This window comes from Marmota flaviventris, chromosome 6, assembly GCF_047511675.1.
Source record: "Marmota flaviventris isolate mMarFla1 chromosome 6, mMarFla1.hap1, whole genome shotgun sequence".
Lineage (NCBI taxonomy): Eukaryota > Metazoa > Chordata > Mammalia > Rodentia > Sciuridae > Marmota > Marmota flaviventris.
Genome location: NC_092503.1, coordinates 78190874 through 78217596, shown reverse-complemented (window position 1 = coordinate 78217596; position 26723 = coordinate 78190874). Strand labels below are relative to the sequence as shown.

The 26723-nt window shown below is 33.5% G+C and overlaps 1 pseudogene; it reads right to left on the bottom strand.

The window, feature by feature from the left end:
* Nucleotides 1–1922: 1922 nt before the first annotated feature.
* LOC114086709 (mitochondrial nicotinamide adenine dinucleotide transporter SLC25A51-like) lies at nt 1923–2806 on the bottom strand (annotated as a pseudogene).
* Between the last annotated feature and the right edge of the window lie 23917 nt (nt 2807–26723).

Here is a 26723-nt window from a genome sequence, read left to right as displayed (position 1 = left end):
AGGATTTAGGTGATAAACCCACTGAGAACATTGGCTTCACATAAATATTTCCTGTAGTCTAGCACGTAAATGGCAATAAGCATATGCAAAAGTATTCTGCATCATTATTCATTGCAGGAAAATGAACATTAAAACCAAAATCAGCTACTCCTACACACCCATCAGATTGGGTAAAACTACAAAGACCTACGACACTAAATGTTGGTGAGAATTTGGAGCAACAGCAACTCTCATAAGTTAATAGTGGGAATGTAAAATGGTACAACCATATTGGAAATTTGGGGGAGGGGCATTTCTAATGAAATTATATATCTCCAATGACTGGCAATTCTACTCTTAGATATTTAGCCAAAATAAATGAAAACACACATTAGCAGAAAGATTGATATGATAATATTCTACTTGCTTCATACATAACTACAAGAAAACAGAGATAGCCCTGGTATCTGTTAATATAACAAATACACTATGGTGTATTTATATAATGACATACCACTCAGCAATAAAAAGAACAAACTATTCATAAAAACAACAGATCAATCTCAAAAACATTCTGATCATTGAAACAAAGTATTATTGTCTGAATTGTGTGCACTCCAACATTCATAAATTTCTAACTCTTTGTACCTCAAAACGTGACCATATTTGAAAATAGGGCTTTAAAGATTTTGTTAGGTGTATTATTGGGTCCTAACACAATATCCTGGTGTCCTTAGAAAAAGAGATGAATTAGCACATGGACAACATGTAGATCAAGGGATGACAGCTGAGGCCACAGAGAATAAAGGAGAGAGGGGGCTCAGAAGATAACACCCTGCAAAATGTTCAACCATTCATATTTTTTCTTTTGTGAAGTGTCTGTTCAGTTCCTCTAACCATTTATTATGGGTTATTTGCTTTTCTTGGTGTTAACTTGTTTTCGTTCTTTATGTATCCTGGAGATTAATGCTTTATCTGAGATATAGGTGACAAAGATTTTTCTACCATTTCTTAGGGTCTCCTTTTACACTTTTGATTCTTTCCTTTGTTGTAAACTTTTTATTTTATACCATTCCATTTATTGGTTCTTGATTTTACTTCTTAAGCTTTAGGAATCTCATTGAGGAAGTCAGTTCCTAAGCTGACATAATGAAGAATTGGGCCTACATTTTCTTCTAGTAGATATGGGTGTCTAGTCTAATGCCTATGGCTCTGATCCACTTTGAGTTGAGTTTTGTAAAGGGTGACAGAGAAGGATTAAATTTAATTCTACTACATATGGATTTCCAGTTTTCCCAGCTCCATTTGTTGAAGAGGTATCTGTTCTCCTATGTATGTTTATGGCACCTTATCTAGAATGAGATAACTGTATTTATGTGGGTTTGTCTCTGTTTCTTCTATTCTGTTCCATTGGTCTTCATGTCTGTTTTGGTGTCAATATCATGCTATTTTTGTTACTATAGCTCTGTAGTATAATTTATGGTTCGGTATTATGATGCCTACACCTATACTTTTCTTACTTAAGGATTGCTTGGGCCTCTTATATTTCCAAATGAATTTCATGATTGCTTTGTATATTTCTATGAAAAACATCAGTGGAATTTTAATTGGAATTTCATTAGATCTGCATAGCACTTTTGGTAGGATGACCATTTTGATAATATTAATTCTGCCTATCTAAGAACATGAGAGATCTTTCCATCTTCTAAGGTCTTCTTCAATTTCTTTCTTTCATGTTCTGTAGTTTTCATTGTAGAGGTCTTTTACCTCTTTTGTTAGATTGATTCCCAGGTTTTTTTGTTTTGTTTTTATTTTATTGAGGCTATTGTGAATGGGAGAGTTTTACTAATTTCTATTTTGGCTGATAAATCATTGGTGTATAGAAATGCAATTGATTTTGGGGTGTTAATTTTATATCCTGCAACTTTGCTGAATTTACTTTTTTATATATCTTTTAACATGAACTCATAAGAAACATTGCTTATGCCTCAAGAGATGAGGAACCAAAGGCAATTCAGATGAGCACCTCTGAAAAGATTTGTCAGTTTCCTGTTCTGTTCTAGCTAGACTGTTTTGAAAACCTTGGGAAACACTGAATTTCCCTGTCAATCTGAGATTCTATGTGAATTTTTGCAATATTAGTTGGAAAGAAACAAGAATTCCAACTTGGCCCCCAATAGACTTCCAGAGATAAAATCACTGACTAAATGACCACTGTGGGTCTCTGCAGTAGCCAGGGGCTCCTTAATGAGACCCCATAGGGTTAAAGAAAAGTGCACTGCTAAATCCACTATCGAAAAAAAAAATGAGTACCAAGCCCTGAGAATGCTCTCCAATTCCATGGTATTTTAGTCCCCTGAAAGCCTACTGAGCATTTGTAAAATTGTCATGATGCTTGTGGTCTTGAAGCAATGTCTGCACTCTCTTCAATGGAGTGAAATGGCTGTATAGTCCCTGTAAGATCTTCTGCTATACCTGGAGTTGCAAACTATGGGACCTAACATACTTTCAGAGGAGGCAAGACAAATCCTTGTACAACCCAAATATAAGTGCCAGGGTGATTGTTTTCTACATCTATAGGGGGAGGATCCTGTCATACAAGTTTTGAAATGCATGCCTCCTCAACTAAAGTTGAGGGTTTTGATCCCATACAACTGCTGCCAACAAAATATCTTCTGAATGGGAAATGTGATGGTTATGTTGTGGAAAGCCACACAGCAAGCACAGAAATCATGCTTTATCACCAATATTTTCAATGTGAGGTGATCTATCTTGTTTTGAAGATGTCAGGATTGGTGCCCTCTTCATGAACTTCTAAATCCATCATGTTGCTTAAGATCTTTCTACCTTGTGGAGGATTTTTTTTTAACCTGTGACACCAATTGAGCCTGGTAATGTGGGGATAACAGCTTTTTGGCAAATTTCCCAATTTCTTCCATTGTTACCAGTTTGTTAGGTTCTCTCTTCTGAGTCCATTTTGATAACTAAATTTCTCTGGCTTCTTAATGCCCAGCCCCATGCCCTGAGCCACATGCCAGCAGGACTGTGGCAAGCGAGATGCTGAAATTTTCATTTGGATGTCCAGTACGTACCACCTAAGTGAAATGCATTTTTCAAGAAGGACTAGTTGAAGAACAAAGGTGCATTGAGAAGAGACTTGACTTTTTATTTCAAGTAGGAAAAAAACAAAGCCCAATTGTATCATCGTTCAAAAGCATTTGATTCTCAGTTGCCATGCATTTGATGGATTGAAAAATTTAACACATAAATCGGTAACATTGGAGACCTGAGTTCAACATTACTGAGAAAGGAAATAGAAAGTTGTCAGAAGTCAAGCCACAGAAACCAGAGCTATTGGTATTAAAGATTCTAGCTTTCTGCAGCTCTGAAATGAGAAAATTCAACTCTGGATCAATGTTCACTTACATTTTTGGGTAAAGAAAAAAAAAACACCAATGTTCTGCCTACCTCCTCCTACCCGTAGATTTTCTAGTTTATTTTAGTTACAAATATTCCACTTGCTTGTTTAGAAATTCTGCCCTTTTGACTTCCTGGAAATTTCACATTAATTTCTGAAGTGGCCTGAGGGCATCTGTCTCATAATCTCCTTGGCATTTTGTCTCAGTTTGATCAAGTATCAAGTTTCATTTACCTCTTAGTGTACTATTTTTTTTTCATCTGTAAACCTTCCCATTCAATCCAAAAGAAGAGGATGAGAAGCAATGATTAAAGACAACCCACAAGTCTGATCTCAAAAGAGGAATACAGAAAGGTCATTCTGAATCTATGAGATTTTGGTATGAGGTACTATACAGGAGTTTTAAGTATCTGACTAGAATCCTTTTCTACAATTGTCAATATGGGGATAAACTTGATAGAAAATTGTCCAGCTTTCAAAATATATGGAGGAAATTTTGCCTTGTTTTCAACTGGATAGCTCTTCTGAAAAAAATCTCTTACTGACTGTTCCTCTCAATCTTATTCTATGTATTCTCATGTAAATAAAAAGATGTTGCTGAGAATTGTGCTTTTGGGTCCTTGGGATGAAGGCTGCTCTAAATCTGTGGGATTATTCCAATCCCCATCTGGAAGAGTCTGACATAGCCTGTGGCAACTAACATGGGTTATATTTCCATAACTTTTTGAGGTCCTCACAAATGCAAACCCTCATTCTATGCTACATCTAAGAAGGACATGAAACAAGTATATTATGAATCCTTTTTGCATTTTTCTAGAATACTAACATATAAATACATTTTATTCACTTATTAAAGATTTGATAAAAACAAATCTTTAAATATGTGAATAAAATTCTTGAATACCTTGCAAAACTTATCAATATGTAAGTCCTAAGTCAGTAAAGTGATGTGAAATATATTTTTATTGCTCTCTAAATTTTCTTAGCACTGTAATATTATGTCCATTTTTACTTTGATAAAGACACTGGACTGAGAATTTTGTTCCATTTGTGAACTCTGATGTCACAACATTTCAAAGGTAATCTGTTCCTGTATTTTTTTCATTGAGTTTTCTCCAGGTTGGTCATTTTCTATTTCATGTGACTTTCATCAAACACTGTACAGATGATAATCAAGTACAGATGATAATCAATTGATACCTCCACTAATTTCTTTTCCAATTTCTCCTCTTTCTCAGATGCAATGAAATATGAAGCCCATTAGTCTATATCAAGTGAGCCTTGCAAATTCCAGGAATTAGTAGTGATACAATCAATGACCCAATAACTTTATAATCCAAAGAATAAATAAATGGATATTATTTGCCCTGATTGTGTTCTTGATCACATTTTCAGTGACTAAATATTGTTCCTTAGGATATGACAACGTGGAGAGCAAATGAAAATATTTTAATCTCTGAAGTATCCATGAAAACAAATTTTCCATACTCAAACTCTCAGGTCCCTTTAAGATCCAGGATAACAAATTAATGTTCAGCAAGTTTCACTTAACATCACCAGCTGCTGAATTCAATAATAAGACTGTGCTCTTCAGCACTAGTCCAATTTCCAGGACATTACTGCAGTAGGGCTGAGCGTGTATCTGTTAGTTGGCAAGATACAATTCCTCTCTGTAAGAAACCAATGTAATAGGTAACAGAATGTTATAGCCTCCCAATATTAACTTGATAAAAGCACAATGCTGGCAGGTAATATGTATGTCAGAGCTTTATCCAAGTTTTCACCTAGGAAATCTAAACCTATTAGATCACTCTGCATGTATTCTTTTCAGGCTTTCTCTGCAAAGTAGATTAAAAAAGAAATATAGTTTTTTAAATGATTTATCCTCATAACTTCACAATATTAAGTGTAAACCCTATGATTAATATGTTTTACATATTTTAGGCATGAATATTATTAAACTTTCAAACTCAGTCTAGTATAGTATCTTCATCTCTATATGTGAACATGTAAAGTTATTTCCTTTTGAAACTCAATATGAACTTCACCAATACTGCTGAAACTATAACATCACATATTTATTAGAGTAAACAATGTAACAGGCCTAAGCTATTTAGCATGAAATAGCAATTTCTACCACTATAACAAAGAAAATAATTGACAATTCTATTTAAAATTGTTTCCTTTGCAAAGAAGAAGCTTTATAGTTTGAATCCATGTGTTTATTGTTTCTTGGTTTTACTTATTGTGCTTTAGGAGTCTTGTCAAGGAAGTCAGATCCTAGGTCAACATGATAAAAATCTGGGCCTACTTTTTCTTCTATTAGGTGAAGCATCTCTGTTCTAGTGCCTAAGTCTTTGATTTACTTTGAGTAGAGTTTCATGTAGGATGAGAGATAGGAGTTTAATTTCATTTTGTTACATGTGGATTTCCAATTTTCCAGTACTATTTGTTGAATAAGCTATCTTTTCTCCAGTGAATGTTTTTGGCACCTTTGTCTAGTATGAGATAACTGTACTTGTATGGGTTTGTCTATTAAAGAAGAATGAAATTGTGGCATTTGCCAGTAAATGGATGGAGCTTGAGAATATCATGTTAAGCAACATAAGCCAATCCCAAAAAACCAAAGGCCAAATGTTTTCTCTGATATGTGGATGCTAATCCACAATAAGGAGGCAGGGCTTAGGGAAGAATAGAGTTACTTTAGATGAGTAGAGGGGAGTGAAGTGAGGGAAAGGGTGTGGGGGTGGAAAGTACAGTGTAATGAATCAGACATTATTACCCTATGTACATATATGACTGCACAACCAGTGTGATTCTACAACATGTACAACCAGAAGAATGGGAAGTTATATTCTTTTTATGTGAATTCTGTCATGTATAATTAATTAGAACAAATAAAAAGTGTTTATGGGGGAAAATACATACATCAGATAGGAGATAGGCTGAAACTCCTTTTGATCATAGCTATTGGCTAGGTTCCCTATGCCTTGATTTATAATACCTGTAAGGAAAAAAATCTTTTTTCCCATTAAGCAGTTACCCCAGAAGCTATCAAACTCAGTTTGACTTAAATCACTCAATGGCTCATAAAACTCATAACTCTTTCTAAAAGATAGCTCTGAATGGAAGGCTCAATTACAAGTAACAACAGTAAGTAAAAAATATTTTGGGAAATGGTTGCCTGTGGTGTGATTTTTTTTCCTCAATGATAAAATCATAAATATCCATTGAAAACTAGACAATCTAGAGGTGTCACAGCCTGAGCATCAAGATGACAAACATGACAACAAACAAGAAAACCGAAAAAGAAAAACTCCCACATACACAGTAATTATTGGCTAGGTGATGAACCTATAAGATTATGTAAAAATGAATATAAAACAACAAAAACTCTCATCATTTTACATATCCCAAAGACTACTAGAAGAAAATGTGCCAATCTGAAAATTATATATCAAAAATTTAATTACATTGGAGAATTCAGGTAAATAAGTTATCAAGGGAATTGGTTAGCATTTTTATTGCTTCATAGAAGACAAATTCTTTATGTTTTGCAGATTCCAGAAATCTACTCAGCTAAGGGAGGATCTAGAAATATAAAATATGCCCAATTTCATAAAATAAAATATCCACCAAGATAAGATCCTTTGCAATAGACATGTTTAGCAACTGCCCAAGATGGGTAAGTGAAGCCATACAAAATCAGCTTAAACAGTTCTTAAAGATTCTAAGTATAATTTCTGCCTGACATCAAAACATGAACTCCTTTATCTTCTCAAATTTAAAAATAGTCAACCTGTGAATTTTACTTTGAAAATTCAATATTACAATTTCAATTTGATCACAATATACATAAATATATAGAAAGTAGAAAACACATGTACAATAAATCTGAAATCATTCGTTTACCTATTTCTTTCATATATAAGGAACGTTGGCCAACTATAAACACAATGGTAATAGTTTCAGAAACAAGTGTTCACCTGCCCATGCTTTACTGGACAGAATGAGCCTGCTAAGTAGAAAGAAGGCAGAAAACAGACTCTGACACTCACCACTGCCTTGCTACTGCCTGTCCCCCAATTCAGATAAGCACATTCTTCATCAACCCGAGAAACAAACCAGCCTTCTCTATTAATGTTCCACCAAATTTCTAAATCAGCCAAATTATGAATACTTATCCATCATCATATTCTCATTTAATAAGTCTATAAAAAAACTTATCAATTATAGTGAGCATCAAATAATAAATGGTGAAAGAGAAGTTTCCACATCATGACAAAAAGCTTCATTGGATAATTGCATTTGGGTAAAGCATATAGCTAGAAATCTGAAAAACTACAACTGCCAACTAATAGAAAGTAGCTCACACAGACTGTTGGAGGGAAAAAGTTAAAACAAAAATAGAGACCTCAAAACTCAAATGAAGACAATATTATCCAACTAGACCTTAAAACAATAAATAAACTTTGAAAACTAAAATTATGATAAAACCAGAAGAAAGTCTGAGAAAACAGCTTGGAGTCTTTAGAAGGGATACATGGCTTACAAGATAAAATAACAGAAAACAATAAATATTAAACAGATTGAGATTTAAAGATAACAATGAAATTAAAATAGGAGATTCTCAAGCAAGAAAACAATATGCAGAAAATAAAAAGGAGAGGCATCAAAAAAATCCAGAATTTATACAGTTTAAACACAGTAATTACTGACAATAACATATGTGGTAAGCTGTTTCAGAATGTAGAGGAAAAGTGAAAATATTAAAATATTGAATCAATAAAGAAGGAAAAATGTATCTATCATGAGAAATCTCAATGTTCATAAGGAAAATAAAGGAGTAGGAAGATGCAGGAAATAAGAAACAAAGCAGAAACCAGAAGTGCAATGAAAAACAATCTCCCAAACTAAGAAAAACCAGTGTATGAATATGCCTTAACTATTACATATATGTATAAGTGACTAACGGGATCCCATTCTATGAAATGGATAAATAAAATAAGAAATATAATAAATATAATAAAATAATGTAATATAATAAAATAATAAAACAACTGTTGTTGTTTGAGCTTGTGAGTGATTAGGGAAGACACACAGTCACTTGACTAAATGTGTAACCACAACCATGACAAAAGAGTATGTGATATTATGAAAAAAATTCTCTGGAGAATTTGACCTAGTTGGGAGGTCAGAGGTGTCCCCAAAAAGGTTGTTTCATATTAGGTTTGGGAGACGGTAGGGATTAATCATGGAATCCAAAATTTAAAGCAGAGACAACAGCATATGCAAAATCCTTAAGCAAAAGTGAGCACAGCACAGTTAAAGAACAGTATATTGAGGAATAAGGTTGAAGAACAGAACGCCAGCAAGACGGGAACAAGAGGACTGGATCCAAGAGGAACATGCATGAGATGATAATGTAGAGGTAGGTAGGTAGGAAGGAGACAAATAATCCTGGGCACTGTTGATCAGAGACATAACCATATATAGAGAGATACAGATACAGATACAGATACACACAGACACACACACACACACACAATGATCTACAGTAAGAAATGCTTTCTATCTCATAGCCCTCATACTCATATGTATGTGTATAGAAATAAATTTGGTAGATCATGAGAGTGTTAATAAAAAGAAACTCCAAAACTCAATAGCAAAAAAAACCCACATAATAATAACCCAAATAAAAAATGGTCAATTTCTCAAAATAAAACATACAAATAACTAACAAGTATATGAAAAATGCTCAACATCATTAAAAATGTTCATCATCTGAGAAGTGCAAATCAAAACCAAAATGAGATATCACCTCACCTCATTTAAATGGCCATTTATCAAAGAAGACTAAAGATAACAAGTATTGGGGGAAATGTGGAACACTTGCATGTACTGGTGAAAATGTAAATTAGTACAGCTATTATGGAAAACTATATAGAGGTTCTCCAAATAATTAAATATAAAGGCAACACATGATTCAGCAATCCCACCCCTGAGTATATATCCAAAGGAAATGAAATCAGTATGTCAAAGAGACAGCTGCATTCCCATGTTTACTGTAGCACCATGTACAATAGCCAACTAATGAAAACAACTTGAATGTCAAACAACTATGAATGGTTAAATAGAATGTGGTACAGACACACAATGAAATATAATTTAGCCATAAAAGGAGTGAAATACTGATACTGGCAACAATATGGATGGAACTGGAGATCATTAAAGGAAATAAACCAAGTATAGAAAGACAAGTACTACATGATCTCACTCATATGTGGAATCTAAAAAAGCTGATCTCATAGAGGTTGAGAGTGGAGTGGTGGTTAACCAGGAAGAGTAGGGTAGGAAGCATAAGTTAGGAAGAGGCATGGGGAAAGGTTGAACACTGGGAACCAAGTCACAGTTTACATTGGAGCAAGAAGACCTTGGTGTGCTATTAATGCACAGTAGAGTAACTATATATAACTGTAACGTACTGTACATTACAAAAAGGTAGAAGAAAGGATTTTGAAAGAAATGATAAATGTTTACAGAGATAAATTTATTTAATTTAAACATTATGCAAGTATACATGTATCAAAACATTACATAGTGCCCCAAAAATATATGCAATTTTTCTCCTTATATGTATCAGGAAAGAACTAAAAGTATAGAAAAGTAGAATTTTAAAAAGTCAGAGTATTTTTCTCATAGTAGACCAGGCAACAGTATATCAATTATTTTGTTTAGGTTTATTTATATTATGTGTGTTTATGCTCTTATGATTTAGCAAATTGGTTTTATGACTCATCAATGAATCCCTACCTATAGTTTGAAAAATTGTGGCAAAATATGTGGCAAATTCATGTTATAGATTTTGCTTTTTATTTAAAGGCCATTGAGTAACTTAAACAGATAAATGAGATGAACAGATTTGAATTTGGAGAGGAAATAATCTCCCTGACTATGGTGTATAAGTCTATAAATGTTTGAGCTTGTGAGTGATTGGGGAAGACACACAGTCACTTGACTAAATGTGTGATCACAACCACGACAAAAGAGTATGTGGTTGTCAGAGGTTTTTACAGCAAGAATTCAGGTAAGAGCTAACACTGGCTCGACCTTGGATAGTAACGGAGGAGAGAAATAAGTAGATAGATTACAGAGATGACAGAGGCATAAAAAAAATTCAGAAAAAGTTTTTTATAAGGTAAATAGAAACATAAATGTCAAAGATGACTTTCAGGTTGAAAAGGGCCTAACAAAAATTATTGGAAAAAACCCTGAGAGATGAAAATACTGGGCTTACAAGAATAAACAAGAACCATGTAACAAGTGATCCTCCAGGAAACACATGTTACTATCAGGAAAATCAAGATGGTGTTGGCCTCAGATCCTTTTTATTACCCGCCCCTCTCTCTTCTCTTTGCAATGCAAAGCACTGAGATAATTTTTTAAAAAGAAACCACAGAATTTTAAACAAAATAGTTGAGAGATTAAGACACAAAGGAAATAAAATGTTATCATAAATGCAGCCATACTAAGAAAAATATAATATCCATAATATTGAAAAAGAAATTACTTGCTTTTACCATTGAATAAATTCTAATTTAAAAATAAAGAATGGGAAGATTATGATTTTGAAAAGATTAATAATTGATTCTGAAAACAATCAAAAGCAGATTTACATTTAAATAAATATTAAAAATAGGATAAAACTAGACACAAAGTTAAAAATAAAACATTTCCTGAAAGAATATATATATATATATATATATATATATATATATATATATATATTAAAAATAATGAAATCACAATAATCAGAGAATACAAATTATATTAAAAGGTCAGCTAGCTTTCTCTCCTAACACAGAAAGTGATTCAAAGCATCTAACTGAGCATGATGGCACACACCTCTATCCCAGCTAATAAGACAAAAGGATCCTCTGAGCCCAGGAGTTCAAGACCATTCTCGGAAACACAGTGAGACCTCATCTAAAAAAAAAAAAAAACAAACACCTCCATTTTCACTACATTTTGATGATTAAAAGTGGGCGGGTGGGGGGGGGATCTGAGGGGTATTTTTGAATAAATATAACTAGGTAAAAATATAAACTATAATATCAATTTTCAAAAATCACTGTATTTTAATATTTAGAGTCATTTCAAAAATAGTTTAAATAGAAAATCAGGAGAGAGGAATGTGTGCATTAAAAAAAAGCAAATTAGGGAACAATAAAAGAACATGAAACAAAAACCTCAATTTGAAACAGAAAACATGACATATATCACTTAACAACTATGAAAATAAAGTTTACGCCTTTGTTTTAAAGACAAGGATTTAAAGTGTTTCAAAACAATTAGAAACTTCTCACAAAACTAACATGAAATGAAAACAAAAGTACAAAAATTACCTTTTAAGAAGGATATATCCAAGTTATAAAAATCAGCTAATTCCCATTTCATACCTATTACTGTATTGTATACAAAGAATAAAAGGTCTTTAAATAAAATTTCTAAAACCAACCCAGTTCATGTGCCACAGTTAAATGTCAATGTTTTTCAATGTGACAAGACATACCACTTGAGAACACTGATTTTTGAAAATAATGAGGATGAAAACAAAAATAGAAACCTCAACTATATGGCCAAACTTATTCAGACTGGAGTTTTAAGTCTTATTTAAATTTAAAAAGTCAAGACAGAACCTAAGGAAAATCAGAAGAAAGAAAAGAGAATAATTAAAATATTTGAATAAATTTTAAAATATTAGCAATTGATTTTAAAATTTCAGAAATTAGTTTTTTAATACCATTTGATAAATTTAGCAGAAGAGAAAAAAACACAAACCTAATTATTAATGACAAAGTATTTATAACCAAAGAAACACTTAAAATTATAAGAGAACACTTGATACAAAGATCCCACATAAATTTTAAAATAAATATTAGAAAATAATGAAATTATGAATATTGTTTATATTGCTTTCTAGTATTTCTTTCTAGTGTTTTCTAGTATTGCTTTCTAGTATTAGAAAATAAATAATAAGCCATTTAAATCAAAATAGACTCAATAGAAGTGAAATATCTTAATAGGCCCATAGCTATGGGCATTACTTTTTAATCTTAAGGGATGGCCATCCAGGCAGGCTCTGGGATCCAACACTTGCAAGATCCTTTAAATGCCAAGGTGAAGATGCTTCTTATGCTCTATGAATCCATATTGACAAATGTGTCACGATTAGAAGGTATCCTTCGTACTTGGTACCTTATCCTTTTGATTATTTTTTTTCTCTTTACTATTTTAAGTTATATCCTTCTGACTGGAATTATATTTTTCTAATTAAGTATATTTACTTGCTTAAATCTCAGATTTAGAAAGAACAATGAACATTCTAGCAAAATTTCAACTTTTCAAACCTGAAAAAATAACTGAATCTGAGGAGAAAAATATTATAGGCAAAAAGCAAGGGACAAAATCACAGGGAAGAAAACTGATTAAGTACAAACTAAAGCTTCTAATACCAAAAGATTAAATTATAGATTAAATCATAAATGATGAAAATATTTGCAATAAATAAAATACTATATAAATTTCCCAGCAACCAAGAAAAACACTTGAATTATGACTTATTCACATAAAGAATTTTTAGCCATTAAGATAATTTTTATGGGAAATGTCATGATTTACTACTAAGTGGGAGACTAATAGAAAATAAATGTGTAAATTAAAATATATCTTAATTCTAAAAGTTTACATACATTATATATGCTTATATTCATACATTATTTATGTGTATCACATATAAATTTAAATTCATGTTTAGACTCAAGTATTTATTCATTGTAGGTAATATATCAAAATATTAAAATGAGTGTTATTTTATTATAGTTTGTTTTTAAATTTATACCAATGAATTCCTTTATAATTTAAAAAATATATAAACATATTTAAAGAAAACAGCTGTATGGCAATCACCCTCTCCCATACTCAAGTGGAAATACTTTCCATGGTTCAGTCAATGCCTTCAGCCTTTACAGAAGGGGGCTTTATTGAGCATTGTGTGACATGGTCCTTCAGCTATCATCTGCTTTGGTCTTCCAAACCACTTATGTAAAAATCTATATGACAAATTCCTCCTAAATATTGGTTCCTGGAAAAGTTTTGACTCTGGGTAAATGTGAGTGATTTTTTAACCAATAACAAAAATTATATCCAAACTGTTTCAGCTTTGCCTTGACTTAGGAAACACATCGTATCAGCAAAATCAAGGTCATGTTACAGAAAAGAGTTCACTGTTGGTGGTCAGGAAGCACATCCTCCTCCTATCCCTTTTAAATGATTGCTGCTCTGTTCTCTCTCTTTTTTTTAATTCTAATCATAACTTTTATATTAATGCAATTTTGTATGGCACATCAAATCCCTTTAGAAAGAGGTGAAGTATAAGTCATAAATAAATAAAATGTAATTATGAAGAATAACAGAAAATGTCTCGTCTGCTCTGAGTCATATTGGATGCATCAGAGCATCATCTGAACTCTGCCCATCTGAAACATCTAAGCTCTCAAAGTCCTCAACAAGGGGGCAAATTGGATACTGGCAGAAAGTGATTTAATTCAGGAAGTTGCTATTTTTATAGTTAGCTTAATGTCCTCATGTTGATCTCCTTGCTGAAAGTGTCACATTCATGCCTTCAATGCTGGATACCAACAGGTAAGTCTTGCTTAATGAGTTCAAAAATAAAATATAATGCAAAGGTTATCTCCACATGAACATATCCATGCTCCAGTCAGCGAGTGCCATTAAGCATCCTCCATGCACTAAGACTTGCTGGGCAGTGGGTCTGAGGAGACTAACAAGGACATTGACTAGCAGCTGAAGGGTTCTATGGAGCTCTTGTCTCCTCCCTGATTGGCACAGAGGGGGATGTTTGTTTGCTCTTGTTCTTCCATGCCTTGTTCTCTGAACCATAATGATGACTAAATTCTGAATCAAAGGGAATCAGATTTCAGATAATTCCCCAAAGCAGTCTGCCAACCTTGCAGTGAGAGCAATTACAGGAGTCAGGGAAGTAGAATGCTGCATTCATTTCATTATCAGGGTAAGATTAATCCTACTAGATTCTTTGGAATCAAAATCAACATTGGATTTTTTTTTTCACTTTAAAAATTCTGCACTTAAGTTTTTTAAATGTCCCCAATTGAGTAGTTTATATCCACTGCTTTCACTCCTCACTGTGCTTCCATCTCTTACTATAACCCTGTTCTGCTCCCCTAGTTCTCCTCCTTCATGAACCTGTATTCTCCACCACCACAGAGCAACTCCTCATTGCCATACTCAAAGTTCCAGGTTTGGGCCCCTTTCTCCTTGTACTCCTTGTGGCTCTTTAATACGTTTCGTCTTCCAATATTCCATGAACCTCTGGATTGAAGCAGTATTATCTTATGCTCTTCCCCTCCTTTAGTGACCACTCTTGTCAATCATTTTCCCCTTCCCCCCACCAACAAACATAGGCTTTTCACAAGGTTAGAACCTTTGCTCTTGAGCTGGAACATTTATACTTCCTCTTTTGGAGAACTCATCAACTTCTCTTAATACCTCAGCCATCTTTCCTAAAAGGATGATTCCCTAATCTTTGGCTGTCAGAAACGTAGGCTCACATCTCCAAGGCTTTTAGTGGATGGTAGATATGGACATCGCACCATTGATTCTCACTCAACTAAAAACAAAATCCCCCACCTTCCCTAAACATGAACTCATTCACCTGATTGTATTTTGATGCACTAGATCTTTCAAGCACCCAGATCTCATGCCTTCAAATCATCTCTGACATCTTCAGATCTAGCTCCAATCTTCTTGTGACTTTGGTAGCTGGGTTATTTGAATGTTGAGTCGTGATTTCCTCACATGTAAGATGTGGTACAAGTATAGCACAAATGAAAGTAAGATCATGGATATGACTATAACCTGTACACTGAGAATGCTATGTGTGTATTAGGTGCCATATTCACATTAAATTGCTTCTCCTACTCAGTCAAGTACATGGCATAAAATAGTAAATTTTTGTTGACTGACTGAAAGAATGAATGGACAAATGTAACTTTCACTTATTTTGAATTCTTATAGCATTTATTATCTACTGTGTAACTTATTTGGCTTCAATTATATATCACCCCAACCTTTGTTAGCATTTTTTTTTAGTATATGCATCCTGGTTTCTTAAATATTTAGTTTCTAGGGAGCAGAAATCTAATTTATCCTTCCTTATTTTTCTCACAAGGCCTATCAAAGTCTTTATAAATAGCCGGTATGCACTAATGATTGACTTTGCACATAATTTATAAGTCTGAGATGCATACAAATTCATTTTTTTTCCATTAAAGGAAATTGGTGTCAGATGCAGTCGCACACAACTATACTCCTAGCAACTTGGGAGGCTGAGGCAGAATGATTGTAAGTTTGAGGCCAGCCTCAGTGATTTAGCGAGACCCTCAGCAACTTAGTGTCTCAAAATTTAAAAAAATTAAAAGATTGTAGATATAGCTCAGTGGTAAAGCATCCCTGGGTTCAACCTCTAGTACAAAAAAAAGTATTTGGTGCAGAATTTGGCAAGCACATTTTCTTGAGGCTTTTTTTTTTTTTTAATCATGACTCATATCTTGCTGGTTTAATAACACTAAACAGTGATTTTAATGGCATGATGAAAGAGGGTTTAGTCAGTCCTCACTTTTCAGATTAAATTTGATTCTGCCATAAAATGCCTTCCCAACTGTATCTCAGTGACCAGGGGCATTTTCACCCCAATATATAATTTAATCAGGGTACTTCTAGCTATATTAAAATAAGCTGTGCTGTGGAATAGCGACTACACAGCACACCAGAAATAACAGGGCTTTTTTTTTTCTTTATTCATGACAACATTTCTACACTCAAGAAAATAACAACTTTGCTGTCCTTCCTCTTTCTTTCTTTGGAAAACTTACCGCCAGAGGGAAAACCAGAGCAAAAAAAAAAAAAAAAAAAAAATAGTACCCACGCACTGGCCAGCAGGACAATTATGATGGAAAGGGAAACATGTACGTGTCAAACAGCACAGCCTTTGGGTTATCTGGTCTCTAAGGACTCTTCAGTCAGATGTGAAGAAGTGAAACAAATTGTATCACCCACAAGAATATTTTCATTATCAATTTCCCAGTAGACTTTTAGTCATCCTTCATCCTTATTACTCTGAATACTAACACATTTAATACACGAAGATTTAATCAATAGAAATGAATGAATAATGGGCACCTTCTGATCATATCTGAGTGCAACAGGGTTTTAATCTCTTAAGTTATATGTAACTGCCACAGGCCAGACACATCGAATTTACCCATCCTAGAGTCTCTTTAATTTCTCTTTCTGGAATAAATTCCTCCAGGTGTATGACATATACAGTTTGTGCTCTCTTCAAATTTTCTTTTAAAATCTTCTAATATAGAACTTTCAACACAGAGTGTTCAAGAGAGATGTTTCAGTCTGTTTTCTGTAGATAATGGAATTGCTGAGACTAAGAAATTTATTTTTTAAAAAAAACCTATTTAGCTCACAGTTCTGGAGGCTGGAAGTCTGAGATTGGGCTGCAGCACTAGAGGAGCACACTGTGCTGCGTCATGACAGGATAGAATAAGTGTAAGTGTGAACAGGTGTGTGAGGAAGAGAGGAAACATTGGGGGCCACTTGGCTGTGTAGCAACCCTCTCTTGTAAGAACACACTCTTACTAGAAAGGCACAAATCTATTTATGAGGGAGGTATCCCTGTGACATAATTGACTCTTATAGTCCTACTGCTTCTCAATACTGCTCTGTTGGGACCTCATTTTCCAACATATGAATTCTGGGGGTAGGTAGATATTCAAACCAAAGCATGGGACAACTATGAAAAGTATAAAATTGTTAATACAAGCCCTGCATTAGTTTTCTGGAGCCACTGTAATGAAATGCCCCAAGCTGAGTGACTTAAATAGCAAAACTTTCTGTGTCCAAGTTCTGAAGGACAGAAGTTTAAGATCAAGGTGTCAGCATGTTGTGTTCCCTCAAACTAGGGAAAGATGAGTCTCAGGTCTACCTCCTGCATTCTGATAGTTCCATGGATTATGGCAGCATAATTCCAATTTGCACAAGGATTTTCCTTTTACAAATGTGTATCTGTATCCAAACCTCCCCTTGTTATAATGCCACAGCCCCCATCTGAACTAGATCATTTACAAAGACCCTATTTCCAAATACAGTTACATTCACATGTATCGGGAATGAAGACTTCAATATATTTTAGGAGGAGAACATAATTCAAGCCATAAAAAGATGCCTATGATCACTTTTGTAAATCTTAATACATAAGAAGAGCAACAAAAATCAACTTTATAATAAAAACAAGAAGGAAACATTGGTATTTGGAGCCACAATATGGCAACATCTTCTGCTATTCAGAATAATAGTTCATATTCAGATTAGTCATATTGGTTTTTTTCTCCTAAAAAGTAAGCAAAATTATTCAGAATGGATAACTGATGAGTCTTAAATAATTATCAAGACTAAATTTTCCCATATGAATCACCATGAGAAGAAAGATTTTGGCATTACCAATCATTCATAAAGGTCACATCTACAGGACATCTTGTAAATTAAAATGAGGAGAGCTCAGCAAGATGGTGAAATAAGAGGTTCTAGTTTTCAAACCCCAAAGAAACACTGATTTTAGCAATGACCCACAGGCAAGAATATCTTTGTGGGAGCCTCAGAATATAGCTGTGGTTTAAATACCTCACTAGGACACAAAATCCAAGAGTGGACATATAAAAGGGGTTGGCCATACATAATATTAATCCATTCTCATCCAAAAGTCTTGCCCATGAACCCACAAGAAGACTCACCCAAAGACCTCCACAATCATTCAGGCAGGGTGGCACATGCCTATAATCCCAGCAGCTTGGGAAGCTGAGGCAGGAAGATCACTCAAAACCAGAGTCAGCAAAAGTGAGGTGCTAAGCAACTCAGTGAGACCTTGTCTCTAAATAAAATACAAAACATGGTTGGGATGTAGCTAAGTGTTCAAGTACCCATGAGTTCAATTCCCAGTCTCCCACCAAAAGACCCTCACAATCAGCTGATGAATAACCAAAGCCCATAGCACCCCATATTCCCTCCATGAATTGTCATCTGTGTATTCTTATACACAGACCACATGAGCTGTCATAGACAGAATACAGATTTCAACAGAAAGTGTGGATCTCAGTGGTCACCTTGGGAGAAGGTTAAAAACCTTGAACATCTAGGGCACTTCCTTAGAGGAAATAGATGGAAGGTTCACAGTACCCTGGCTTTGTGTGATAAAGAGAAGGAACACAACCCTAAGATCCCACTCCTTCCCCTTGGAAGGAAAGAAGAATAGAGTTGGTGCATCCATAGAAAAAGTCCAAGAGAATCCCAAAATCTCTAGGAGGTCTCACTGGTGAAGGTCATTCTTTCTAAAAGCCAGTCAATACAATAAAGACTGACTTCTTCAAATTCAAAGAGAACAACACAAGGCTTCAAGGAATATGAAGAATCTATAAAATATGAAGCTACCAGAATAACTAATAAAATTCTAGTTACTGACCCCAAAGAAATGTAGATCTACAAACTGCCTGTCAAAGAATTCAGAATAATCATTTAAAGAATCCCAGGGAGCTACAAGAGAACACATAAAGCTAAAGAAAATCAGAAAAACAATGTATGAACAAAATCAAAAGTTCAACAAAGATAAACCATACCAAAAGAACCAAACAAATTCTGGAGCTGAAGAAGACAATGTCTGAACTGACAAATTCAATAAGAATCTTCCATATAAAATTAATCAAGAAGAAGAAAGAATCATCAAAATTGAAGACAGATATTTGAAATTATCCAGTCAGACAGACCAAAAGAAAAAAATGAAAAGAGTTAAGAAAGTCTAAAGGACTTACAGGGCAAGATCACACAAATATGTATACACATTATGAAATTCCCAGAAGGAGCAAAGAAGAAAAAGGCATAAAGATTATTTGAAGAAATAATAACAGAAAACTTCCTAAATCTAGAATGGGAAATGAACATTATGCATAAAAATCCAACAACTATAAATAGGTTGAAAATTAGGTTTTTGTCAAGACACATTTTAATCAAATAATCAAAAGTCAAAGACAAAGAAAGGTTGGGCATGGTGGTGCACACCTGTAATTCCAGCAATTTGAGAGGCCGAGGGAGGAGGATTGCAAGTTTAAGGCCGTCCTTGGCAATTTAGTAAGACCCTGTCTCGAATAAGAAATAAAAAGGGTTGGGGATGTAGATCAGTGTAGAGCATCCCTACGTTTAACACTCAGAACTGACAAAAAATACAAAAAAAAAAAAAAAAACTGTAAAAGAAACAAGAGAAAAGCAACTCATCACTTACAAGGGAAGACTCATAAGACCATCAGTAAATTAAATTTCCTAGTAGAATCCTTGCAGGGAGGAGAGAGTGAGGTGACATAAGAAAAAACTGCCAAAAGTACTGCACACTGCAAAACTGTCAGAAATGAAGAAAAGATAAATATTTCAGATAAACAAAATTTAAAGGAATTCATCACCAATAGACCTACCTTACAAAAATGCCAACGGAAGTTCTTCAAGTTAAAATAAAATGACATACACCTACAACATAAAACATATAAAGATATAAAACTCACTGGTAAAGGGAAGTATACAGTCAAATTCAGAATACTTTAATGCTGTGATGCAGGTGGATAAGTCACTTTTAACTCAAGAATATATGTTATAGGACAAAAGTATTAAAATAATTATAGCTAAAATAGTTTTCTAATGGATACACACTATAAAAGGAGGTAAATTATGACATTGATAGCAAATGGGATAGGAGTAAAAGTATGAAGTTTTTGTGTGAAATCAAAATTATCAGATTATATTTTTATAACCAGGTTTTATGTAAGCTTTATGATAATCAACAAGCAAAAACCTATAATAGATGCACAAAAGATAAAGAAAAGGGAATCAAAGCATTCTTATTAAAAAAATAAAATAACAAAGGAAGATAGCAAGAAAGGAAGTACAGAAAACAATTAGCAAAATAGCAATAATAAATCCCTGTTAATAAGTACTTGAAATATAAATGGATTACATTCTCCAATCAAAAGAACATAGCATTGCCCGATGGATGAAAACACAAAATCCATCTGTATGCTGCCTACAAGAGACACACTTCAGTGTTAAGTATATGCAGCTGAAAGTGAAGGATAGAAAAGGATATCCCAGGTAAGTGATAAATAAAAAAGAGCAGAGGTGACTGTACTTATCAGACAAAATAGAATGTAAGTCAAAAACTATCAAAAAACAAAAGTCATTATATACTAATAAAGAAATTAATTCCTAAAGATGATGTAAAATTATTAATATATTTGTACCCAATGTGAGAGCACCCTAAATAGATGAAGCAAATATTAACAGAAGTGAATAGAAAAATGGACAGCCACATGACATTAGTAGGAAGGTACAATATCCCATTTTTAACCATGAGTAGATCATCCAGATAGAAAACTAATAAGGAAAGAGTAAACTTAAAAGCTATTAGAGAACAAATGGAACTAACAGACGTATACACAACATGCACCCAACAGCATCACAATATAGATTCTTCACAAGGGCACATGGAACACTTTCTTGAAGATATCATATGTTAGGACACAAAAAATGTCTAAATAAATTTAAGAAAATTGAAATCATGTCAGTAGATTAAATCAGGAACAGGAGGAAAACTAAAAAATTCAAAAATATGTAGCCATTAGGAAACATAATCCTGAACAATCAAGATGTCAATGAACAAATCAAAAAGAAAATCAAATAGTATCTTAGGACAAAAAAAAAGTGAAAATAAAATAAGTTCTAAGAGTGAAGTTTAATGTTACAAATGCCCACATTAGAAAAAGAAAAATTTCAAATAATCAACTTAATTTATGTGTAAAGAAACTAGAAAGACAAACTGAGCACAATGTTAATAGAAGGAAGAAAACACATATTAAAGAACTAAATAAAACAAAGACTAGAAAACCAATTGAAAAAAAGATGAACAAAACCGAGTTTTGTTTTTTTAAAAGGTAAACAAAATTGACAAACTTTCAGCTAACCTAAAAAAAAGATAAGATACAAATAAAAGTATGAGTGAAAGGGGAATCATCACAACTGACACCTCAGAAACACATAGATCCTAAGAGGGAATACTGAGACTATTATAAACAATTAGATACCAACAAATTGGACAAACTAGGAAAAATGGATAAATTCCTAGAGATATAAATCTAACAATATTGAATCATAAAGAAATAGAAAATATAGACTAATAACAAGAAACTGAATCAGTAATTAAAAAAAAATGCCCAACAAAGAAAATCACAGGCCCATATTGCTTCACTAGTGAAACATTTAAAGAATTAACACCAGACCTCAAATGCATCCAAAGAATTAAAGGGAAGACCGTCTAGCATTACCCCATTACAAAAGCCAGACAAAGACACTAAAGAAAAAGAAAATGTCAGACCAATATTCTTGATGAATATAGATATGAAAACTCTTTGGAAAAATTAAGTAGACTGAATTCAATAGCACATTAAAAGGATCATATGCAATGATCAAACGAGATTGTCCCTGGGATTAAAGGATAGTTCAATATACACAAACCAACAAACACGAACACAGCCTTAACAAAATAAAGGATAAAAATCATACATTGGGATAGATTTAGAAAAAGCATTTGGCAAAATTCAATATCCCATCATGTCTTAGAAACTATAAAAAGTTATTAGATATATAAGGAATATACATTGATGTAATAAAGATCATCTATATGAGAAGACCACAGCTAATATCACACTCAATAGAGAAAGGCTGAAAGTTTTCGCTTTAAAAAGGTAAACAAAACTGAAAAAAAATTTAGCTAACTTAAAAAGTAAAAAAAATACAAGTAAAAATGTAAGTGAAAGGGGAGACATTACAACTGATACCACAGAAATACTAAGAAACAAGAAAATAGTGCTCACTCTCACATTTCCATTAAACAAAGACCTGAAAGTCCTAGATAGAGCAATTTTCCAAGAAACAGAAAAAGAAAAACAATATCCCATTGGAAAGGAAGAAATAATATTGTCTCTTCTCCTGACATTGTCATATATGAAAACACCTGAAGACCGTACCAAAAACAAAACAACAACAACAACAAACTGTTGGAATAAATGAATTCATTAAAGGTACAGGATACAAAATCAAGACACAAAAACCAATTGTGTTTCTGCACACTTACAAAAAACTATCCAAAAAAGAAATTAAGATAACAATCCTGTCTGTAACCATATCAAAAACACAATACTCATAAACTTAACCGAAAGATCTATACATTGTACAGAACTTAGATGAAAGAAATTAAACATAAATAAATGAATGGTATCACATGCTTATGGATTGAAAAAAGTAATATTGTTAAATTGTCCATCCATCCATGCAAACTACAAATTTAATGTAATATTTATCAAAAATCCCAATGTCCTTTCACAAAAATTGAAAAAAAAATCCTAAAATTAGTATAGATCCACAAAAATAAATCCTGAAGAATTAAAGGAATCTTGAGCAAGGACAAAGCTAAAGGCATCATATTTCCTAATTTCAAAATATTTACAAGCTATAGTAATCAAGACAGTATAGTAAAGACATAAAACAGAAATATAGGCCATGTACAATAGAAATCCCAGAAATTATTCCCCTCTTTCATATTAAACTAAGTTTTGACAAGGACATTGAGAATGCACAGTGAGGAAAGAATTATCTCTTAAATAAATAGTGATGGGAAAACCAGATATACACATGCAAAATTCTGAAATTAGACTCTGGAAAATATAATGCTAAGTGAAGTAAGCCAATCCCAAGAAACCAAAGACTGAATATTTTCTTTGATATGAGGATGCTGACTCATAATGGCAATGGGGGGGGGTGGTGCATGGGAGGAATGGAGGAACTTTAAATAGGGCAAAGGGGAGGGAGGGCAAGGGAGAGGGCAAGGGAGTAGGAATGATGGTATACTTACCCTAAGTATACGTATGAAGACACGAATGTGGTGAAAATACTTGTGTACAATCAGTGACTTGAGAAATTGTGCTCTATATGTGTAATATGAAATGAATTGCATTCTGCCATCAGATATAACAAATTAGAATAAATAAATAATTTAGTAAAAGAAAGCAACCTATGGAATGGGAGAAATTTTTTGAATCAATAATTCATAATTAATTAAATAATTAATAAGTATTTAAAATAATAGAAAACATAGGGAAATTAGTAAAGATTGCAATAACCCACTTTCAACATTGATACATCCAAACAGAAAATTAATAAGAAAATAGTGAATTTGAGCAACACTGTAGAACAACTGGATCTCACAAATATATACAGAACATTGCATACACCTCAATAGTAAATAGCTAAATAATAATAAATAACCTGATTAGTTAAGGAGACATTTTGAAAAGAAGACGTGCAAATAGCCAACAGGTATGTGAAAAGGTTCTCAATATCACCAATCATCAGGAAAATGCACATCAAAACCACAATGTAAGATCATCCCGTACCTCTTAGAATAGCTATTACTTTATTAAAAAAAAAAAAAGATAACAAGCAAGGATGTGGAGAAAAGGGAATTCTTGTATACTGTTGATGGGAATATAAATTAGTACAGCTATTATGGAAAACATACAGAGCTTCCAGAAAAGATTTAAAATAGAACTAATCCATGATCCAACAATTCCACTGCTGGTTACATGTCTGAAGGAAGCACAATTAGGATCTTGAATAGACATCTACTCCCATGTTTATTACAGCGTTATTCACAATAGCCAACACATGGCCACCACTTTAATGTCCATCAGTGGGTGACAAATCATGATATATAAATACAATACAATATGATTCACTTTTTGAAAAGAAAGCAGTCCTGCTATTTTTAATAACAAATAGACCAGGAGGGCATTATCTTAAATGAAATATGCTAGACACAGAAAGACAAGCACTGCATAGTTTCATTTCCATATAGAAACCAAAATCGTCAAACGTAGAGAAGCAGGTAGAATGGTGGTTTTCAGGGGATAGGGGAGAAGGAAATGTGGAAGTGACAGTTGAAGGGTACAAAGTTTCAGTTATACAAGATAAATCAGTTATGGAGATCTAATATACATCATATTGCCAATGACTAACAATATTATATTGCATTCTTAAAATTCCTAAGACAGTAGGTTAGATGTTGCATTCTTACCAAAATGTAACAACAACAACAATTAAGAGGACAGGAGGAAATTTGGGGAGGAGATGGATATGCTAATGACTTTGATAGAGATTATGGTTTCTTGGATGTATACTTATCCACAAACTCACCAAGATGTATACATCAAATATGGATAGCAATCAAAATGTCAATTATAAGCAATAAAAAGAAATTAAGGTAAACAGAAAATATGCAGCCTCTATACAATTAAATTATTGGCATGTTGTTTTTTAGAACAGAGAGGACAAAGCTCTTAAAGTCAATAGGATGCATACGGAGAAAATATTTCAAACAACGGGCTTTTAAGAATGTTTTCTAAGAGGAGGTTTTAATGTTCAAACTTATACAAGCTTGCTCCTTTTGAAATATGCAGGTAAAATAATTTATTTTCTTATTCATAGGGATATTCTCCAGGATATTATATTCAATTCTCACACTGTGTTGTGTTTCACACAGTTTCCCAGACTCAGTTAAGGCCTCTACAGAATTTACTGAGGTTAATAAGTGTGGACCCCTAATCTGACAAGATTAGTGTCCTTAAAGAGACAATAACAAAAAGCTCTTTTGAGCTTTTGACAAGCTCAAAAAGAAGAAATTATAGGAGCACACAGTAAGATGGTGGCCAGATAAGAGGAGAGGCCTCAGAATGGAATATATCTTATCAACAGCTCAATCATGGACTTCTAGCCTTCAGAACTGTGAGAAATAATTTTCTGTTCTTTAAGCTATCCAGGTTGTGGTATTTTGATATGGCAGCCCTAGCCAACAGCCGACAAGACCATTCACAATTACTGTCTTCATAATTTCTTATAATAATTATCCTTCCTGGATCACTAAAAAGAGGACTTCATCAGCCCACTAGTTCTAATCTTAAATGTTTATCCTATAAATGTATTTTTTGATAAAACATTATCAGTAAGAAAAAGTATATACACACTACAAAAAAGATCAAATAACAGAGTCGTTTTAGCAAGTAACACCTGCCATGTAATTCAACTTTTCCAGCAATTTATGAGAAAGCAGACTTAATGGGGGAACAGAAGCAACTGAAATAGTGAAACTTTAAGAAGCAGAGAGTAGAATGGTGGTAGGAAGAATTAGATCAGGACTTACACTGGGCACTGTACAGAATCTTGTGTGAATCAAAACAGGCAAATCTTCCTCAAGTTCAAAATTTTTTTTTAAATGTTAATTTATGATTGTACAACTAGACCCAAGTACATGGTCAATCCAATTGGGAGAAAATAGGCATCTGACCCCTTTGGCATCATTGGGTATCTCTGGTCTAATGGGGCGATGAGTATTTTTCTAATGTTATTATTTCTCTCGGTCAAAAATATCCCAGTTTGGGCTCATGATATTTAATAATAATTCTAAAAGGCTCTGTCAAAAGAGAATCTCTTCTGCTGGTCATCAAGCATACTGTTTGTCCATTTTTTGTTACTCAATGCCAAATCAATTCTGGTTCAAGACCAAAGCTAATATTAGAAGAAAAACAAAAGGTTTTCAAGTGTTTGTTTGTTTTAAAAGAACAAAATCTACTCTAGGGAATAGTGGAAAGTGTAATCCTTCTTCCCACAGGGGTGTGGTAGGGGGTGTTATTGAGGCCAGACTTGAGTGAAAAGACAAGCAAAGACTTTTTTCCCATTTTCAGACTAGTCATCTATGACTTAAAAATAAAAAGTTAAAAAAAAAAATAAGTCTTGGAGAATCTGTGCCCTTTGCCAATATCTTTGAGAGTTCACTTTCTGTTCAAAATGTGAAAGGGACATAATTATTTCCATGTCTGACTAATATACGCTTGTTTGTGAAGGGCCATAATCCCGTAACCCATCTGGATCGTGGTCCTGGTGTGTATTGAAAGTCAAAAAATGAAGGCTGTTTTCATCCTGGCTCTTCCAATGACTGAGTCACCATGTCCTTGGGCAAGTTATTTCCTCTGTGTGTACCCAATTTTAAAAACAGAGAGATAATAGTGTTCCT